This window comes from Heptranchias perlo, unplaced genomic scaffold (genome assembly GCF_035084215.1).
Source record: "Heptranchias perlo isolate sHepPer1 unplaced genomic scaffold, sHepPer1.hap1 HAP1_SCAFFOLD_82, whole genome shotgun sequence".
Classification (NCBI taxonomy): domain Eukaryota; kingdom Metazoa; phylum Chordata; class Chondrichthyes; order Hexanchiformes; family Hexanchidae; genus Heptranchias; species Heptranchias perlo.
The window spans coordinates 726,627-742,854 of record NW_027139855.1 but is presented as its reverse complement, the minus strand read 5'-3'; positions in this window follow the sequence as shown (position 1 = coordinate 742,854).

Genomic DNA, 16,228 nt, shown 5'->3' with positions numbered 1-16,228 from the left:
TGTATTTGAAGATAAAATCTTTTTGCTTTGAAGAAGAAAGATCCAGCTGACTGAAATAAGTTCATTAGATGAAAACCAACAAAAATTGACAAGAACCACGAAAACTTCTTGTATTTTAAGATAATATCTTACGCTATTAAAGAAAAAACTTCTGGCTCGCTGAAATCTGTTCATTTGCTGAAAACCATCAAAACCACGAAAAGTTCTTGTATTTGAAGATAAAATCTTTTTGCTTTGAAGAAGAAAGATCCAGCTGACTGAAATAAGTTCATTTGATGAAAACCAACAAAAATTGACAAGAACCACGAAAAGTTCTTGTATTTTAAGATAAAATCTTACGCTATTAAAGAAAAAACTTCTGGCTCGCTGAAATATGTTCATTTGCTGAAAACCAACAAAACCACGAAAAGTTCTTGTATTTGAAGATAAAATCTTTTTGCTTTGAAGAAGAAAGATCTCGCTGACTGAAATAAGTTCATTAGATGAAAACCAACAAAAATTGACAAGAACCACGAAAATTTCTGGTATTTTAAGATAAAATCTTACGCTATTAAAGAAAAAACTCCCAGCTCGCTGAAATATGTTGATTTGCTGAAAACCATCAAAACCACGAAAAGTTCTTGTATGTGAAGATAAAATCCTTTTTCTTTGAAGAAGAAAGATCTGGCTGACTGAAATAAGTTCATTTGATGAAAACCAACAAAAATTGACAAGAACCACGAAAACTTCTTGTATTTTAAGATAATATCTTACGCTATTAAAGAAAAAACTTCTGGCTCGCTGAAATATGTTCATTTGGTGAAAACCATCAAAACCACGAAAATTTCTTGTATTTGAAGATAAAATCTTTTTGCTTTGAAGAAGAAAGATCTTGCTGACTGAAATAAGTTCATTAGATGAAAACCAACAAAAATTGACAAGAACCACGAAAATTTCTGGTATTTTAAGATAAAATCTTACTCTATTAAGGAAAAAACTTCCAGATCGCTGAAATATGTTCATTTGCTGAAAACCATCAAAACCACGAAAAGTTCTTGTATTTGAAGATAAAATCTTTTTGCTTTGAAGAAGAAAGATCCAGCTGACTGAAATAAGTTCATTTGATTAAAACCAACAAAAATTGACAAGAACCACGAAAAGTTCTTGTATTTTAAGATAAAATCTTACACTATTAAGGAAAAAACTTCCAGCTCGCTGAAATATGTTCATTTGCTGAAAACCATCAAAACCACGAAAAGTTCTTGTATTTGAAGATAAAATCTTTTTGCTTTGAAGAAGAAAGATCGAGCTGACTGAAATAAGTTCATTAGATGAAAACCAACAAAAATTGACAAGAACCACGAAAAGTTCTTGTATTTTAAGATAAAATCTTACGCTATTAAAGAAAAAACTCCCAGCTCGCTGAAATATGTTCATTTGCTGAAAACCAACAAAACCACGAAAAGTTCTTGTATTTGAAGATAAAATCTTTTTGCTTTGAAGAAGAAAGATGTAGCTGACTGAAATAAGTTCATTAGATGAAAACCAACAAAAATTGACAAGAACCACGAAAATTTCTTGTATTTTAAGATAAAATCTTACTCTATTCAGGAAAAAACTTCCAGCTCGCTGAAATATGTTCATTTGCTGAAAACCATCAAAATCACGAAAAGTTCTTGTATTTGAAGATAAAATCTTTTTGCTTTGAAGAAGAAAGATCTTGCTGACTGAAATAAGTTCATTCGATGAAAACGAACAAAAATTGACAAGAACCACGAAAATTTCTGGTATTTTAAGATAAAATCTTACTCTATTAAGGAAAAAACTTCCAGCTCGCTGAAATATGTTCATTTGCTGAAAACCATCAAAACCACGAAAAGTTCTTGTATTTGAAGATAAAATCTTTTAGCTGATAAGAAGAAAGATCTAGCTGACTGAAATAAGTTCATTAGATGAAAACCAACAAAAATTGACAAGAACCACGAAAATTTCTGGTATTTTAAGATAAAATCTTACTCTATTAAGGAAAAAACTTCCAGCTCGCTGAAATATGTTCATCTGCTGAAAACCATCAAAACCACGAAAAGTTGTTGTATTTGAAGATAAAATCTTTTTGCTTTGAAGAAGAAAGATCCAGCTGACTGAAATAAGTTCATTTGATGAAAACCAACAAAAATTGACAAGAACCACGAAAAGTTCTTGTATTTTAAGATAAAATCTTACGCTATTAAAGAAAAAACTCCCAGCTCGCTGAAATATGTTCATTTGCTGAAAACCAACAAAACCACGAAAAGTTCTTGTATTTGAAGATAAAATCTTTTTGCTTTGAAGAAGAAAGATCTAGCTGACTGAAATAAGTTCATTAGATGAAAACCAACAAAAATTGACAAGAACCACGAAAATTTCTGGTATTTTAAGATAAAATCTTACTCTATTAAGGAAAAAACTTCCAGCTCGCTGAAATATGTTGATTTGCTGAAAACCATCAAAACCACGAAAAGTTCTTGTATTTGAAGATAAAATCCTTTTTCTTTGAAGAAGAAAGATCTGGCTGACTGAAATAAGTTCATTAGATGAAAACCAACAAAAATTGACAAGAACCACGAAAACTTCTTGTATTTTAAGATAATATCTTACGCTATTAAAGAAAAAACTTCTGGCTCGCTGAAATCTGTTCATTTGCTGAAAACCATCAAAACCACGAAAAGTTCTTGTATTTGAAGATAAAATCTTTTTGCTTTGAAGAAGAAAGATCCAGCTGACTGAAATAAGTTCATTTGATGAAAACCAACAAAAATTGACAAGAACCACGAAAAGTTCTTGTATTTTAAGATAAAATCTTACGCTATTAAAGAAAAAACTTCTGGCTCGCTGAAATATGTTCATTTGCTGAAAACCAACAAAACCACGAAAAGTTCTTGTATTTGAAGATAAAATCTTTTTGCTTTGAAGAAGAAAGATCGAGCTGACTGAAATAAGTTCATTAGATGAAAACCAACAAAAATTGACAAGAACCACGAAAATTTCTGGTATTTTAAGATAAAATCTTACGCTATTAAAGAAAAAACTCCCAGCTCGCTGAAATATGTTGATTTGCTGAAAACCATCAAAACCACGAAAAGTTCTTGTATGTGAAGATAAAATCCTTTTTCTTTGAAGAAGAAAGATCTGGCTGACTGAAATAAGTTCATTTGATGAAAACCAACAAAAATTGACAAGAACCACGAAAACTTCTTGTATTTTAAGATAATATCTTACGCTATTAAAGAAAAAACTTCTGGCTCGCTGAAATATGTTCATTTGGTGAAAACCATCAAAACCACGAAAAGTTCTTGTATTTGAAGATAAAATCTTTTTGCTTTGAAGAAGAAAGATCTTGCTGACTGAAATAAGTTCATTAGATGAAAACGAACAAAAATTGACAAGAACCACGAAAAGTTCTTGTATTTTAAGATAAAATCTTACACTATTAAGGAAAAAACTTCCAGCTCGCTGAAATATGTTCATTTGCTGAAAACCATCAAAACCACGAAAAGTTCTTGTATTTGAAGATAAAATCTTTTTGCTTTGAAGAAGAAAGATCTTGCTGACTGAAATAAGTTCATTAGATGAAAACCAACAAAAATTGACAAGAACCACGAAAATTTCTGGTATTTTAAGATAAAATCTTACTCTATTAAGGAAAAAACTTCCAGCTCGCTGAAATATGTTCATTTGCTGAAAACCATCAAAACCACGAAAAGTTCTTGTATTTGAAGATAAAATCCTTTTTCTTTGAAGAAGAAAGATCTGGCTGACTGAAATAAGTTCATTAGATGAAAACCAACAAAAATTGACAAGAACCACGAAAACTTCTTGTATTTTAAGATCAAATCTTCCGCTATTTAAGAAAAAACTTCTGGCTCGCTGAAATATGTTCATTTGCTGAAAACCAACAAAACCACGAAAAGTTCTTGTATTTGAAGATAAAATCTTTTAGCTGATAAGAAGAAAGATCTAGCTGACTGAAATAAGTTCATTAGATGAAATCCAACAAAAATTGACAAGAACCACGAAAAGTTCTTGTATTTTTAGATAAAATCTTACTCTATTAAGGAAAAAACTTCCAGATCGCTGAAATATGTTCATTTGCTGAAAACCATCAAAACCACGAAAAGTTGTTGTATTTGAAGATAAAATCTTTTTGCTTTGAAGAAGAAAGATCCAGCTGACTGAAATAAGTTCATTTGATGAAAACCAACAAAAATTGACAAGAACCACGAAAAGTTCTTGTATTTTAAGATAAAATCTTACGCTATTAAAGAAAAAACTCCCAGCTCGCTGAAATATGTTCATTTGCTGAAAACCAACAAAACCACGAAAAGTTCTTGTATTTGAAGATAAAATCTTTTTGCTTTGAAGAAGAAAGATCTCGCTGACTGAAATAAGTTCATTAGATGAAAACCAACAAAAATTGACAAGAACCACGAAAAGTTCTTGTATTTTAAGATAAAATCTTACGCCATTTAAGAAAAAACTCCCAGCTCGCTGAAATATGTTCATTTGGTGAAAACCAACAAAACCACGAAAAGTTCTTGTATTTGAAGATAAAATCTTTTTGCTTTGAAGAAGAAAGATCGAGCTGACTGAAATAAGTTCATTAGATGAAAACCAACAAAAATTGACAAGAACCACGAAAATTTCTGGTATTTTAAGATAAAATCTTACTCTATTAAGGAAAAAACTTCCAGCTCGCTGAAATATGTTGATTTGCTGAAAACCATCAAAACCACGAAAAGTTCTTGTATTTGAAGATAAAATCCTTTTTCTTTGAAGAAGAAAGATCTGGCTGACTGAAATAAGTTCATTTGATGAAAACCAACAAAAATTGACAAGAACCACGAAAACTTCTTGTATTTTAAGATAATATCTTACGCTATTAAAGAAAAAACTTCTGGCTCGCTGAAATATGTTCATTTGGTGAAAACCATCAAAACCACGAAAAGTTCTTGTATTTGAAGATAAAATCTTTTTGCTTTGAAGAAGAAAGATCTTGCTGACTGAAATAAGTTCATTAGATGAAAACGAACAAAAATTGACAAGAACCACGAAAAGTTCTTGTATTTTAAGATAAAATCTTACACTATTAAGGAAAAAACTTCCAGCTCGCTGAAATATGTTCATTTGCTGAAAACCATCAAAACCACGAAAAGTTCTTGTATTTGAAGATAAAATCTTTTTGCTTTGAAGAAGAAAGATCTAGCTGACTGAAATAAGTTCATTCGATGAAAACCAACAAAAATTGACAAGAACCACGAAAATTTCTGGTATTTTAAGATAAAATCTTACTCTATTAAGGAAAAATCTTCCAGCTCGCTGAAATATGTTCATTTGCTGAAAACCATCAAAACCACGAAAAGTTCTTGTATTTGAAGATAAAATCTTTTTGCTTTGAAGAAGAAAGATCTAGCTGACTGAAATAAGTTCATTCGATGAAAACCAACAAAAATTGACAAGAACCACGAAAATTTCTGGTATTTTAAGATAAAATCTTACTCTATTAAGGAAAAAACTTCCAGCTCGCTGAAATATGTTCATTTGCTGAAAACCATCAAAACCACGAAAAGTTCTTGTATTTGAAGATAAAATCTTTTAGCTGATAAGAAGAAAGATCTAGCTGACTGAAATAAGTTCATTAGATGAAAACCAACAAAAATTGACAAGAACCACGAAAATTTCTGGTATTTTAAGATAAAATCTTACTCTATTAAGGAAAAAACTTCCAGCTCGCTGAAATATGTTCATCTGCTGAAAACCATCAAAACCACGAAAAGTTGTTGTATTTGAAGATAAAATCTTTTTGCTTTGAAGAAGAAAGATCCAGCTGACTGAAATAAGTTCATTTGATGAAAACCAACAAAAATTGACAAGAACCACGAAAAGTTCTTGTATTTTAAGATAAAATCTTACGCTATTAAAGAAAAAACTCCCAGCTCGCTGAAATATGTTCATTTGCTGAAAACCAACAAAACCACGAAAAGTTCTTGTATTTGAAGATAAAATCTTTTTGCTTTGAAGAAGAAAGATCTGGCTGACTGAAATAAGTTCATTAGATGAAAACCAACAAAAATTGACAAGAACCACGAAAACTTCTTGTATTTTAAGATAATATCTTACGCTATTAAAGAAAAAACTTCTGGCTCGCTGAAATCTGTTCATTTGCTGAAAACCATCAAAACCACGAAAAGTTCTTGTATTTGAAGATAAAATCTTTTTGCTTTGAAGAAGAAAGATCCAGCTGACTGAAATAAGTTCATTTGATGAAAACCAACAAAAATTGACAAGAACCACGAAAAGTTCTTGTATTTTAAGATAAAATCTTACGCTATTAAAGAAAAAACTTCTGGCTCGCTGAAATATGTTCATTTGCTGAAAACCAACAAAACCACGAAAAGTTCTTGTATTTGAAGATAAAATCTTTTTGCTTTGAAGAAGAAAGATCTCGCTGACTGAAATAAGTTCATTAGATGAAAACCAACAAAAATTGACAAGAACCACGAAAATTTCTGGTATTTTAAGATAAAATCTTACGCTATTAAAGAAAAAACTCCCAGCTCGCTGAAATATGTTGATTTGCTGAAAACCATCAAAACCACGAAAAGTTCTTGTATGTGAAGATAAAATCCTTTTTCTTTGAAGAAGAAAGATCTGGCTGACTGAAATAAGTTCATTTGATGAAAACCAACAAAAATTGACAAGAACCACGAAAACTTCTTGTATTTTAAGATAATATCTTACGCTATTAAAGAAAAAACTTCTGGCTCGCTGAAATATGTTCATTTGGTGAAAACCATCAAAACCACGAAAATTTCTTGTATTTGAAGATAAAATCTTTTTGCTTTGAAGAAGAAAGATCTTGCTGACTGAAATAAGTTCATTAGATGAAAACGAACAAAAATTGACAAGAACCACGAAAAGTTCTTGTATTTTAAGATAAAATCTTACACTATTAAGGAAAAAACTTCCAGCTCGCTGAAATATGTTCATTTGCTGAAAACCATCAAAACCACGAAAAGTTCTTGTATTTGAAGATAAAATCTTTTTGCTTTGAAGAAGAAAGATCTAGCTGACTGAAATAAGTTCATTCGATGAAAACCAACAAAAATTGACAAGAACCACGAAAATTTCTGGTATTTTAAGATAAAATCTTACTCTATTAAGGAAAAATCTTCCAGCTCGCTGAAATATGTTCATTTGCTGAAAACCATCAAAACCACGAAAAGTTCTTGTATTTGAAGATAAAATCTTTTTGCTTTGAAGAAGAAAGATCTAGCTGACTGAAATAAGTTCATTAGATGAAAACCAACAAAAATTGACAAGAACCACGAAAATTTCTGGTATTTTAAGATAAAATCTTACTCTATTAAGGAAAAAACTTCCAGATCGCTGAAATATGTTCATTTGCTGAAAACCATCAAAACCACGAAAAGTTCTTGTATTTGAAGATAAAATCTTTTTGCTTTGAAGAAGAAAGATCCAGCTGACTGAAATAAGTTCATTTGATTAAAACCAACAAAAATTGACAAGAACCACGAAAAGTTCTTGTATTTTAAGATAAAATCTTACACTATTAAGGAAAAAACTTCCAGCTCGCTGAAATATGTTCATTTGCTGAAAACCATCAAAACCACGAAAAGTTCTTGTATTTGAAGATAAAATCTTTTTGCTTTGAAGAAGAAAGATCGAGCTGACTGAAATAAGTTCATTAGATGAAAACCAACAAAAATTGACAAGAACCACGAAAAGTTCTTGTATTTTAAGATAAAATCTTACGCTATTAAAGAAAAAACTCCCAGCTCGCTGAAATATGTTCATTTGCTGAAAACCAACAAAACCACGAAAAGTTCTTGTATTTGAAGATAAAATCTTTTTGCTTTGAAGAAGAAAGATGTAGCTGACTGAAATAAGTTCATTGGATGAAAACCAACAAAAATTGACAAGAACCACGAAAATTTCTGGTATTTTAAGATAAAATCTTACTCTATTCAGGAAAAAACTTCCAGCTCGCTGAAATATGTTCATTTGCTGAAAACCATCAAAATCACGAAAAGTTCTTGTATTTGAAGATAAAATCTTTTTGCTTTGAAGAAGAAAGATCTTGCTGACTGAAATAAGTTCATTCGATGAAAACGAACAAAAATTGACAAGAACCACGAAAAGTTCTTGTATTTTAAGATAAAATCTTACACTATTAAGGAAAAAACTTCCAGCTCGCTGAAATCTGTTCATTTGCTGAAAACCATCAAAACCACGAAAAGTTCTTGTATTTGAAGATAAAATCTTTTTGCTTTGAAGAAGAAAGATCTAGCTGACTGAAATAAGTTCATTAGATGAAAACCAACAAAAATTGACAAGAACCACGAAAAGTTCTTGTATTTTAAGATAAAATCTTACGCTATTAAAGAAAAAACTCCCAGCTTGCTGAAAGATGTTCATTTGCTGAAAACCATCAAAACCACGAAAAGTTCTTGTATTTGAAGATAAAATCTTTTAGCTGATAAGAAGAAAGATCTAGCTGACTGAAATAAGTTCATTGGATGAAAACCAACAAAAATTGACAAGAACCACGAAAATTTCTGGTATTTTAAGATAAAATCTTACTCTATTAAGGAAAAAACTTCCAGCTCGCTGAAATATGTTCATCTGCTGAAAACCATCAAAACCACGAAAAGTTGTTGTATTTGAAGATAAAATCTTTTTGCTTTGAAGAAGAAAGATCCAGCTGACTGAAATAAGTTCATTTGATGAAAACCAACAAAAATTGACAAGAACCACGAAAAGTTCTTGTATTTTAAGATAAAATCTTACGCTATTAAAGAAAAAACTCCCAGCTCGCTGAAATATGTTCATTTGCTGAAAACCAACAAAACCACGAAAAGTTCTTGTATTTGAAGATAAAATCTTTTTGCTTTGAAGAAGAAAGATCTAGCTGACTGAAATAAGTTCATTAGATGAAAACCAACAAAAATTGACAAGAACCACGAAAATTTCTGGTATTTTAAGATAAAATTTTACTCTATTAAGGAAAAAACTTCCAGCTCGCTGAAATATGTTGATTTGCTGAAAACCATCAAAACCACGAAAAGTTCTTGTTTTTGAAGATAAAATCCTTTTTCTTTGAAGAAGAAAGATCTGGCTGACTGAAATAAGTTCATTAGATGAAAACCAACAAAAATTGACAAGAACCACGAAAACTTCTTGTATTTTAAGATAATATCTTACGCTATTAAAGAAAAAACTTCTGGCTCGCTGAAATCTGTTCATTTGCTGAAAACCATCAAAACCACGAAAAGTTCTTGTATTTGAAGATAAAATCTTTTTGCTTTGAAGAAGAAAGATCCAGCTGACTGAAATAAGTTCATTTGATGAAAACCAACAAAAATTGATAAGAACCACGAAAAGTTCTTGTATTTTAAGATAAAATCTTACGCTATTAAAGAAAAAACTTCTGGCTCGCTGAAATATGTTCATTTGCTGAAAACCAACAAAACCACGAAAAGTTCTTGTATTTGAAGATAAAATCTTTTTGCTTTGAAGAAGAAAGATCTCGCTGACTGAAATAAGTTCATCAGATGAAAACCAACAAAAATTGACAAGAACCACGAAAACTTCTTGTATTTTAAGATAAAATCTTACGCCATTAAAGAAAAAACTCCCAGCTCGCTGAAATATGTTCATTTGCTGAAAACCAACAAAACCACGAAAAGTTCTTGTATTTGAAGATAAAATCTTTTTGCTTTGAAGAAGAAAGATCGAGCTGACTGAAATAAGTTCATTAGATGAAAACCAACAAAAATTGACAAGAACCACGAAAATTTCTGGTATTTTAAGATAAAATCTTACGCTATTAAAGAAAAAACTCCCAGCTCGCTGAAATATGTTGATTTGCTGAAAACCATCAAAACCACGAAAAGTTCTTGTATGTGAAGATAAAATCCTTTTTCTTTGAAGAAGAAAGATCTGGCTGACTGAAATAAGTTCATTTGATGAAAACCAACAAAAATTGACAAGAACCACGAAAACGTCTTGTATTTTAAGATAATATCTTACGCTATTAAAGAAAAAACTTCTGGCTCGCTGAAATATGTTCATTTGGTGAAAACCATCAAAACCACGAAAATTTCTTGTATTTGAAGATAAAATCTTTTTGCTTTGAAGAAGAAAGATCTTGCTGACTGAAATAAGTTCATTAGATGAAAACAAACAAAAATTGACAAGAACCACGAAAAGTTCTTGTATTTTAAGATAAAATCTTACACTATTAAGGAAAAAACTTCCAGATCGCTGAAATATGTTCATTTGCTGAAAACCATCAAAACCACGAAAAGTTCTTGTATTTGAAGATAAAATCTTTTTGCTTTGAAGAAGAAAGATCTAGCTGACTGAAATAAGTTCATTCGATGAAAACCAACAAAAATTGACAAGAACCACGAAAATTTCTGGTATTTTAAGATAAAATCTTACTCTATTAAGGAAAAATCTTCCAGCTCGCTGAAATATGTTCATTTGCTGAAAACCATCAAAACCACGAAAAGTTCTTGTATTTGAAGATAAAATCTTTTTGCTTTGAAGAAGAAAGATCTAGCTGACTGAAATAAGTTCATTTGATGAAAACCAACAAAAATTGACAAGAACCACGAAAATTTCTGGTATTTTAAGATAAAATCTTACTCTATTAAGGAAAAAACTTCCAGCTCGCTGAAATATGTTCATTTGCTGAAAACCATCAAAACCACGAAAACTTCTTGTATTTGAAGATAAAATCTTTTTGCTTTGAAGAAGAAAGATCTCGCTGACTGAAATAAGTTCATGAGATGAAAACCAACAAAAATTGACAAGAACCACGAAAAGTTCTTGTATTTTAAGATAAAATCTTACGCTATTAAAGAAAAAAACTCCCAGCTCGCTGAAATATGTTCATTTGCTGAAAACCAACAAAACCACGAAAAGTTCTTGTATTTGAAGATAAAATCTTTTTGCTTTGTAGAAGAAAGATCTCGCTGACTGAAATAAGTTCATCAGATGAAAACCAACAAAAATTGACAAGAACCACGAAAAGTTCTTGTATTTTAAGATAAAATCTTACGCTATTAAAGAAAAAACTCCCAGCTCGCTGAAATATGTTCATTTGCTGAAAACCAACAAAACCACGAAAAGTTCTTGTATTTGAAGATAAAATCTTTTTGCTTTGAAGAAGAAAGATCTCGCTGACTGAAATAAGTTCATTAGATGAAAACCAACAAAAATTGACAAGAACCACGAAAATTTCTGGTATTTTAAGATAAAATCTTACTCTATTAAGGAAAAAACTTCCAGATCGCTGAAATATGTTCATTTGCTGAAAACCATCAAAACCACGAAAAGTTCTTGTGTTTGAAGATAAAATCTTTTTGCTTTGAAGAAGAAAGATCCAGCTGACTGAAATAAGTTCATTTGATTAAAACCAACAAAAATTGACAAGAACCACGAAAAGTTCTTGTATTTTAAGATAAAATCTTACACTATTAAGGAAAAAACTTCCAGCTCGCTGAAATATGTTCATTTGCTGAAAACCATCAAAACCACGAAAAGTTCTTGTATTTGAAGATAAAATCTTTTTGCTTTGAAGAAGAAAGATCGAGCTGACTGAAATAAGTTCATTAGATGAAAACCAACAAAAATTGACAAGAACCACGAAAATTTCTGGTATTTTAAGATAAAATCTTACTCTATTCAGGAAAAAACTTCCAGCTCGCTGAAATATGTTCATTTGCTGAAAACCATCAAAATCACGAAAAGTTCTTGTATTTGAAGATAAAATCTTTTTGCTTTGAAGAAGAAAGATCTTGCTGACTGAAATAAGTTCATTCGATGAAAACGAACAAAAATTGACAAGAACCACGAAAAGTTCGAAAAAACTTCCAGCTCGCTGAAATCTGTTCATTTGCTGAAAACCATCAAAACCACGAAAAGTTCTTGTATTTGAAGATAAAATCTTTTTGCTTTGAAGAAGTAAGATCTAGCTGACTGAAATCAGTTCATTAGATGAAAACCAACAAAAATTGACAAGAACCACTAAAATTTCTGGTATTTTAAGATAAAATCTTACTCTATTAAGGAAAAAACTTCCAGCTCGCTGAAATATGTTGATTTGCTGAAAACCATCAAAACCACAAAACGTTCTTGTATTTGAAGATAAAATCCTTTTTCTTTGAAGAAGAAAGATCTGGCTGACTGAAATAAGTTCATTCCATGAAAACCAACAAAAATTGACAAGAACCACGAAAAGTTCTTGTATTTTAAGATAAAATCTTACACTATTAAGGAAAAAACTTCCAGCTCGCTGAAATCTGTTCATTTGCTGAAAACCATCAAAACCACGAAAAGTTCTTGTATTTGAAGATAAAATATTTTTGCTTTGAAGAAGAAAGATCTAGCTGACTGAAATAAGTTCATTAGATGAAAACCAACAAAAATTGACAAGAACCACGAAAAGTTCTTGTATTTTAAGATAAAATCTTACGCTATTAAAGAAAAAACTCCCAGCTTGCTGAAAGATGTTCATTTGCTGAAAACCATCAAAACCACGAAAAGTTCTTGTATTTGAAGATAAAATCTTTTTGCTTTGAAGAAGAAAGATCTAGCTGACTGAAATCAGTTCATTAGATGAAAACCAACAAAAATTGACAAGAACCACTAAAATTTCTGGTATTTTAAGATAAAATCTTACTCTATTAAGGAAAAAACTTCCAGCTCGCTGAAATATGTTGATTTGCTGAAAACCATCAAAACCACAAAACGTTCTTGTATTTGAAGATAAAATCCTTTTTCTTTGAAGAAGAAAGATCTGGCTGACTGAAATAAGTTCATTACATGAAAACCAACAAAAATTGACAAGAACCACGAAAACTTCTTGTATTTTAAGATGATATCTTACGCTATTAAAGAAAAAACTTCTGGCTCGCTGAAATATGTTCATTTGCTGAAAACCAACAAAACCACGAAAAGTTCTTGTGTTTGAAGATAAAATCTTTTAGCTTATAAGAAGAAAGATCTAGCTGACTGAAATAAGTTCATTCGATGAAATCCAACAAAAATTGACAAGAACCACGAAAAGTTCTTGTGTTTGAAGATAAAATCTTTTAGCTTATAAGAAGAAAGATCTAGCTGACTGAAATAAGTTCATTCGATGAAATCCAACAAAAATTGACAAGAACCACGAAAAGTTCTTGTATTTTAAGATAAAATCTTACTCTATTAAGGAAAAAACTTCCAGATCAATGAAATATGTTGATTTGCTGAAAACCATCAAAACCACGAAAAGTTCTTGTATTTGAAGATAAAATCTTTTTGCTTTGAAGAAGAAAGATCCAGCTGACTGAAATAAGTTCATTTGATGAAAACCAACAAAAATTGACAAGAACCACGAAAAGTTCTTGTATTTTAAGATAAAATCTTACGCTATTAAAGAAAAAACTTCTGGCTCGCTGAAATATGTTCATTTGCTGAAAACCAACAAAATCACGAAAAGTTCTTGTATTTGAAGATAAAATCTTTTTGCTTTGAAGAAGAAAGATCTCGCTGACTGAAATAAGTTCATTAGATGAAAACCAACAAAAATTGACAAGAACCACGAAAAGTTCTTGTATTTTAAGACAAAATCTTACGCTATTAAAGAAAAAACTCCCAGCTCGCTGAAATATGTTCATTTGCTGAAAACCAACAAAACCACGAAAAGTTCTTGTATTTCAAGATAAAATCTTTTTGCTTTGAAGAAGAAAGATGTAGCTGACTGAAATAAGTTCATTAGATAAAAACCAACAAAAATTGACAAGAACCACGAAAATTTCTGGTATTTTAAGATAAAATCTTACTCTATTCAGGAAAAAACTTCCAGCTCGCTGAAATATGTTCATTTGCTGAAAACCATCAAAATCACGAAAAGTTCTTGTATTTGAAGATAAAATCTTTTTGCTTTGAAGAAGAAAGATCTTGCTGACTGAAATAAGTTCATTAGATGAAAACGAACAAAAATTGACAAGAACCACGAAAAGTTCTTGTATTTTAAGATAAAATCTTACACTATTAAGGAAAAAACTTCCAGCTCGCTGAAATCTGTTCATTTGCTGAAAACCATCAAAACCACGAAAAGTTCTTGTATTTGAAGATAAAATCTTTTTGCTTTGAAGAAGAAAGATCTAGCTGACTGAAATAAGTTCATTAGATGAAAACCAACAAAAATTGACAAGAACCACGAAAAGTTCTTGTATTTTAAGATAAAATCTTACGCTATTAAAGAAAAAACTCCCAGCTTGCTGAAAGATGTTCATTTGCTGAAAACCATCAAAACCACGAAAAGTTCTTGTATTTGAAGATAAAATCTTTTAGCTGATAAGAAGAAAGATCTAGCTGACTGAAATAAGTTCATTAGATGAAAACCAACAAAAATTGACAAGAACCACGAAAATTTCTGGTATTTTAAGATAAAATCTTACTCTATTAAGGAAAAAACTTCCAGCTCGCTGAAATATGTTCATCTGCTGACAACCATCAAAACCACGAAAAGTTGTTGTATTTGAAGATAAAATCTTTTTGCTTTGAAGAAGAAAGATCCAGCTGACTGAAATAAGTTCATTTGATGAAAACCAACAAAAATTGACAAGAACCACGAAAAGTTCTTGTATTTTAAGATAAAATCTTACGCTATTAAAGAAAAAACTCCCAGCTCGCTGAAATATGTTCATTTGCTGAAAACCAACAAAACCACGAAAAGTTCTTGTATTTGAAGATAAAATCTTTTTGCTTTGAAGAAGAAAGATCTAGCTGACTGAAATAAGTTCATTAGATGAAAACCAACAAAAATTGACAAGAACCACGAAAATTTCTGGTATTTTAAGATAAAATCTTACTCTTTTAAGGAAAAAACTTCCAGCTCGCTGAAATATGTTGATTTGCTGAAAACCATCAAAACCACGAAAAGTTCTTGTATTTGAAGATAAAATCCTTTTTCTTTGAAGAAGAAAGATCTGGCTGACTGAAATAAGTTCATTAGATGAAAACCAACAAAAATTGACAAGAACCACGAAAACTTCTTGTATTTTAAGATAATATCTTACGCTATTAAAGAAAAAACTTCTGGCTCGCTGAAATCTGTTCATTTGCTGAAAACCATCAAAACCACGAAAAGTTCTTGTATTTGAAGATAAAATCTTTTTGCTTTGAAGAAGAAAGATCCAGCTGACTGAAATAAGTTCATTTGATGAAAACCAACAAAAATTGACAAGAACCACGAAAAGTTCTTGTATTTTAAGATAAAATCTTACGCTATTAAAGAAAAAACTTCTGGCTCGCTGAAATATGTTCATTTGCTGAAAACCAACAAAACCACGAAAAGTTCTTGTATTTGAAGATAAAATCTTTTTGCTTTGAAGAAGAAAGATCTCGCTGACTGAAATAAGTTCATTAGATGAAAACCAACAAAAATTGACAAGAACCACGAAAACTTCTTGTATTTTAAGATAAAATCTTACGCCATTAAAGAAAAAACTCCCAGCTCGCTGAAATATGTTCATTTGCTGAAAACCAACAAAACCACGAAAAGTTCTTGTATTTGAAGATAAAATCTTTTTGCTTTGAAGAAGAAAGATCGAGCTGACTGAAATAAGTTCATGAGATGAAAACCAACAAAAATTGACAAGAACCACGAAAATTTCTGGTATTTTAAGATAAAATCTTACGCTATTAAAGAAAAAACTCCCAGCTCGCTGAAATATGTTGATTTGCTGAAAACCATCAAAACCACGAAAAGTTCTTGTATGTGAAGATAAAATCCTTTTTCTTTGAAGAAGAAAGATCTGGCTGACTGAAATAAGTTCATTTGATGAAAACCAACAAAAATTGACAAGAACCACGAAAACGTCTTGTATTTTAAGATAATATCTTACGCCATTAAAGAAAAAACTTCTGGCTCGCTGAAATATGTTCATTTGGTGAAAACCATCAAAACCACGAAAATTTCTTGTATTTGAAGATAAAATCTTTTTGCTTTGAAGAAGAAAGATCTTGCTGACTGAAATAAGTTCATTAGATGAAAACGAACAAAAATTGACAAGAACCACGAAAAGTTCTTGTATTTTAAGATAAAATCTTACACTATTAAGGAAAAAACTTCCAGCTCGCTGAAATATGTTCATTTGCTGAAAACCATCAAAACCACGAAAAGTTCTTGTAT